Consider the following 6,582-nt stretch of genomic DNA (forward strand, 5'->3'; position numbering starts at 1 on the left):
CAGGGTGGAGTTGAACCGAGTGTCACCTCTGCAACCTGGAGAGGAGGCGGGGTATGAAGTGTCTCATTTGCATTTGAAGAGACCGCCCCAAAACGAGTTGCTCTCAGAAGCACATCAGAAAAGGGGTAGAAAAGGGGCCTGTGGAGCTCTAATAATGAGGAATTCAGACCCAAGCATTGCAGTTCCGCTTTATATAGACCACAACTGTATGATTTATATGTAAAAAGGAAGGATTTAAAAGCATGATATGTCTCCTTTAAAGAAGCAACACATGGCTGATTTTCTCATGCATTTATTTATATACTTAATTGCTGAATTTCCTGAAGGATTTCTAATGGTTTATCTCACTTCAAGACATCAAGAACCATCAAGACACATCGTGGTGACTCGTTTCCCTCACTGGGACAAAGACAAATTGACGGGAGTCTTGAAATTATAAGGTTTTTATAGGTAACTTTTATAAATCCTTCAAGAAACAGTTTTTTTTTTTTTTTAAAAAAAGAGCAACTTTTTCTGGTTCAGTGTGAGACTTTTCTGGCGTTTTGGAGAATGTGACATGAAAGCACGGATCGTGCTGCAGTTTGTGGTGATCAGAGGGCAGCGGGGGATGATGGGACTCTTCCTCGTACCCATGTCATCACACACAGATAGTTTCCTCCACCACACCACTGCCTGTCCATAGCACGCCATTACAAGACAAAGCATTAAGTCATCAAGGTGTTTTAGAAACTCCTAATAATAATAATGCAGGGGTTTTATATACTGCTTACAGGACACTCAAAGATGCTTTACAACCAGACCGGATGGTGCTAAACTATGCACGTAGCTACAGCTGCTCTGGGGCAGACTGATGGAAGTGACCACCACCAACCACTCATTCTCACGCTACATTCAGGCAGTTTGGGGTTCAGTGTCTTGCCCAAGGACACTTTGGCATGTAAGCAGGCAGAGATGGGAATCAAACCTGCAACTTTCTTATTGGGAGACGACCACTCTACCAATCAAGCCATGCTGCCCCATAATAACCTATTTCTAAACCAAGAATCAATCAAAGAAGGTTTATTTGTATATCCAAACAGATTTAAGGTAATCTTTCCCTGACTGTTTGGTCCATGAGAGTTTCTATAATTCATGAAAACAATCAATCATGCAAGTTGTTTTTATGCTATCATTTAGCATCTTGCAGCCAATAGCTACTCCTCTCAGAGATCTGGCCTGTAATACTACATAGGTAAGTAGAAATGGTAAATGGACTTATATAGTGTTGTTCAACTGTGTGAGCAGGTCCAAAGCGCTTTACACCATTAATCACATTCACATCCCAATGGAGGCTGCGGCCACGCAAGGCGCTGTCACTCAAATGGGAGCAATTTTGGGGTCCAGTGTCTTGCTCAAGGACACTTCGGCATGTGGACATGGGAACCGAACCTGCAAACGTCCGACTGGGAGACAAGCAAGCCAGGCCGCCCCACGGAGCAGAATGGGTAAGAAAAAATCAAGTATCTGCAATGTCCTCAGAAGGTATGCAAAGCAACAGTTACATGGGATTGTTATGACAGTGACTGTCAAAATAAAGTGTCAGGAGAATATGGACTGGGAGTCATGACAGCAGTCTGATTGGCTCTACTGGGCATGTGCAGAACTACCAGTCACTTGGTGCAGTAGCAGCAAGAAGGAGACAAGTGGCAAGCGTTTGCAGGAAGTCGTGTGTTTGCCTGTTTACATGGAAGCAGAGCGTTTTTCATCAGTCCCAGCGTTTCCAGAGTTTTCAGTGGATCCAAGCACAGCTGACATGCAAACGGATGAACTGAAATGCATCAAAACCTTTATATCTTCACTTGAAATGACGTAAACGGGCCCTGGAAAAGCTTTTTCTATCTCAGATGTGTTGGTTGGGCCACTGTAACACATAATCCAGTCTCCACTGTATGTTGAACAGTGAACCATATATTCATTTTCAACCATTTCATTCTTGTAATTAGCGTCTGTGTTGTGTGATTGTAGTCCTTGTTAAAAATGAATGTTGAAGGCGGAGCCAAGCAGATAATTATTTCACAGTACGCCATGATGTCAGGTGTTTTGAGTTCTGTAAAGAAAATTCTGAATCTGAAGTGAGATTTGGGTTGTAAAGCACAAAAAGAATTTGTTCCACATTTGAATCACAAGGGGGAAGGGATGTCCGTCTAATTTGGTCTGTGAAAAGATGCTCCCAAATACCAGTATTTATGTGAACAGCGAGCCGCCTGCCTTCTCATCTCAATGCAAATGATTCTTTTCAGTATTAAAATAAATCACGCCACAAGGATTGTCTTTTGTGATTAATCGTGATGCCCAGTAAACTTGAAGACGGTCCTGGGGAAAGTTTCTGTAAGTCAGTTCAGTGAAGCGCAGAGACAATCCGGCGGGAGCGTCTGAGGCTGTGAGGTTCTGTCTGTAATGTTTTAGCTTGACACTTTGATGACCTGATCAAATTGTAGAGGATGATTGCCAGCAATCATATCTCTGCTTGCTGCCTCTCTCTGTCTCTCAGTGTGTTTCACTCTGGCACACACACACACACACACACACACACACACACACACACACACACACACACACACACACACACACACACACACACACACACACACACCACACACACACACACACACACACACACACAGTTCTGTCTCAGTGGGTTCATCATCTTCACTCATCTCTTGTTTCTCTCTCTAACCTCTGTGGTCTGTCATCCTCTCTTTCACTCAGACCACTGCAACACCCGTCTCCCCGCCTCTTTCCCTATCTCATTCATACAAGCGTATATACACACACACACACACACACACACACACACACACACACACACACACACACACACACACACACACACACACACCTAATGGGGTTCATTTCACAGCACATTGCCACCATTATTTGCCATTTCTACCAATGGCCATAATCATGGAGACTGAGATGAGTATATGGTGGAATCATTCCCTCTCCAGTCAGATCAGCCTGCCCTCACTCTGTGTGTGTGTGTGTGTGTGTGTGTGTGTGTGTGTGTGTGTGTGTGTGTGTGTGTGTGTGTGTGTGTGTGTGTGTGTGTGTGTGTGTGTGTATTTGTTTGTTTGTAATCTGCAATACATGGAATATATGCATTTATAGGCAGTCCTTCACATTTGCTTTACTTTTTCAATCTTGTATCTGTGTAACTCCTTCATTGTTGATGCAGAAGGTGCACAGAGGCTTTTCTGCCGTCGTCTCTCCTGCTGGATGTTCTGATTGCTCCATAATGACAACCAACAGCATGCGCCAACACGTGATTGGTTGAAAGATAATTGCCTCTGCTTTACCTCTCCATAGGGCAGAAATAAAGCTCTAATGTGCTTGTGATCATAAAAAATAATCTTTTATATTATTTTTATATCAAATTGTGGTGAAGTGGCAATTTACAGAGATTACAGTTTTTTCTCCAAGTCAAGATTATGTCAAGAACATTCAGAGACCAACACTTTAAAACAACTTGGCCTTTGTATTGAAATATATTGGTCTTGGCTCAGGGTTAGGGTTAGGGTTAGGGTAACCCTGAAATATTTTGAAAAATTCAGCTTCCAATTTATATTTCACCTGCAACTACGAACAACAAGCAAAAAAGTCTCTTTCATACATACATACCAAAAACTCAACAGGAAGTCAGCCATGTTGAAACTGAAATGATCTGTGACCAGAGTCCTTCCTACATGTTATTGGAGACCTGAAGGGAGAGTCTGGACGTTATGCTGTGTTGGTCTGAACTTGGTGATGTCATGGAGAAACTTGCTGCAGATGCTGGACATACTAACAGGCTGTCCGATGGCATTTACTGTAAATCTATCTCAAATGCTTTGGATTGCAGTTCCTGGGCTCTGGGAGGAGCAGGAGATTCAAACCGGGGAGGTGATGGTCTGTGTGAGGAGCAGGCTGAAGACACTGGAGACCGGAGACCGGAGACCGGGGTGTCAAATTTGATTTAGCTGAAGAGCTCGTACAGCCCAGTGTGACCTTGTCACAGACATGGACGAAGGAACCAGATGCCGATCAGGTATGAAGAGAAGGTTTGAAGAGAATACCAAAACAGGGAGCAGAGAGGTTATGAAACAAAAGACAAGAAGGGGAGAGAAAGAAGACATGAACACACAGGAGGAAACACAAAATGAAGGATAAGGAAGGAACACAGAAAAAATAACTGAAGATGTTTCCGTTTGTTTCACTTCAAACAAATATTGTGACCGTATCCACATTTAAATATCTTTTCAAAAATGTCCTAGGGGGGTGGATGGGGGGAGAGGTGGGGCAGGGGGGGGGGGGGGGGGTGTGTGATTGGTGTCCCCAAAAATATGTTTTCCATTTGTGAATTTTGTTACAATAAAAGAAATCTGTAAGGGGACTGACTTTATGCTCTTACTAATGCTGATGGTTTTAATGCTGCTTTCATTGATGTCCAGCTTGGCTCTGCGTTGTGTCACGTACATTACCGTACCTAAAACACTACGATCCTCCGTAAATAAGTAAAAATAACTGTTATTCATATTGAAAAACGTCTTTGTCACTGTTCTCTCATGGACCAGATCCGACCTCCTGACAGCTTTGGTCCACAGACCACGTGTTTGACATGACATTAACCTGTAATATATATATATATATATATATATATATTCATTCCAGACATGTCAAATCATGAATGCAAGTACATATGCACACAGATATAGCAATATTGATTATAATAATACATTTTATTTCTAACACACCTTTCATTAAAGAAAAGCTCAAAGTGCAACAAGCACATTAAAAATGAAGCAACACAAATGTCTGAAACTACAAATTCATAAAGTCCATAAATAAAGTAAAAAGTCTCTTTAAGGTTTTCAAGTACTTACACATACATATATAAACCCCTTGTTGATAATCTATTTAAAAAAATGGAATTTGTGTTTTATAAAATATACTTGCAGAAAATAACTATTCTACTTCCAAGAAAATATTTACTGATATGTATACGTGAGTCATATTTCTTGCTTTGCAGGCCTGAAAAAGGGAAGGAAGAAGTTCAACTTATTTAATGTTACCCCTTCTCCAATATTCAATATTCACATTTCATGATTATCCTTCTGTACTGTAAATATATAGTTCTATAGATGTAAATATACACAGTAATATCATCTAATATAAATGACAGACATCCATATATGTATTTATGTACATGCATACATACATACATACATACATACATACATACATACATACATACATACATACATACATACATACATACATACATACATACATACATACATACATACATGTGTATTTTTGCGCCTACATTCAGTCAGTGCATCGCTCTATAATATACATGTTCACACCCACACACCTACTGTATATAATAATATACAAAGATATACCTGTGTACAGTCCTGTTTACTGTGGTAGAGACACCAATTACGATTTACCATGAGGAAGTTAGAGTAGTTCGCACCATTTACGCAGAAGCATTCACAATGCATGAGTGGATCTTTGTTGTATTACTACATTTAAGAAAAACAATAATTTCTCCATTTTTCAAAAATCTTTTGAAAGTCTTCATGAAAACAGGAGAAAAAAAAACCTTTTCCCAAAAGGAGCCTTGGAAATAAAGAAAGTTGTCTTCTTATATCTGGACTTCTATGATTGTTTAAATTGGAAAAACAAACTTTTCCTCAAGTAAAGAGAAAAATGGAGACTTACAGAAAGAAAATGAAGATAAATAACTGGTTAATATATAGAGACGGTAATGGATGTTAGAAGACGGTCATGAAGTGGAGAAGAGGGGACATGCAGCAGGACATTCATACAAAATCAAGACCAAAAGAGAGGGAAAGAAGAAAGATGTACAAGGGCTTGTCAGAAAGTCCCTTTTTATCAAACTATGTTGAGGTGGAGTAGCGGGACAGAGCCATCGGGCTTTTTTTTTTTTTTTTTTTTTTGCAGTGTTATTGCAGCACTAAATAGAGATGCAATTTTTTTTTTCCCCAAAGAGAGCCAATTTTCTCTCCAATGCTCTTTGCTCGATGTGAAGGTTGCTGTAATTTAGCTCTTCGCCTGGGGAGGAACACGGTGCCACAGCCGGGTCATCACAAAGCATCAGTTCACCAAAATGCCAAGGAGATTATTCCTTGTTCATGCTGCTAAAAAAAAACAGCCGGGAAAGGTGGAGGAGGAGAGGACGGACCGCAGGAAGAAAGAAAAAAACAGTATGAAGAGAGGACAAAGGCAGGAGTGGAGATAAGAAAAATAATAAAAGTGTGGAGGGCAGAAGAAGACATGAGGAGATAAAAGATAAGGAACCAGGTGTGGAGACAAGAGGAAGAGAGCAGCCAGATGAAACGATGGGGGGGGCAGGAGAGGAGGAAAGACAAGGAGATATGAGAGGATAAAGAAAAAAGGTTTGAAGGGTTTCAGGTGGAAGAAAGACAAAGAGGGAGAAACTGACCTCACTGCACTTCATGTTACTGTTTTCAGGAACTTTCAGCTCCGGCGGATGAATGAAACTCGATTAGTCTCATTTTCACACATTTGGTGTTCTTT

This window comes from Lipophrys pholis (genome assembly GCF_963383615.2).
Source record: "Lipophrys pholis genome assembly, chromosome: 4".
In the NCBI taxonomy this organism is placed as follows: Eukaryota; Metazoa; Chordata; class Actinopteri; order Blenniiformes; family Blenniidae; genus Lipophrys; species Lipophrys pholis.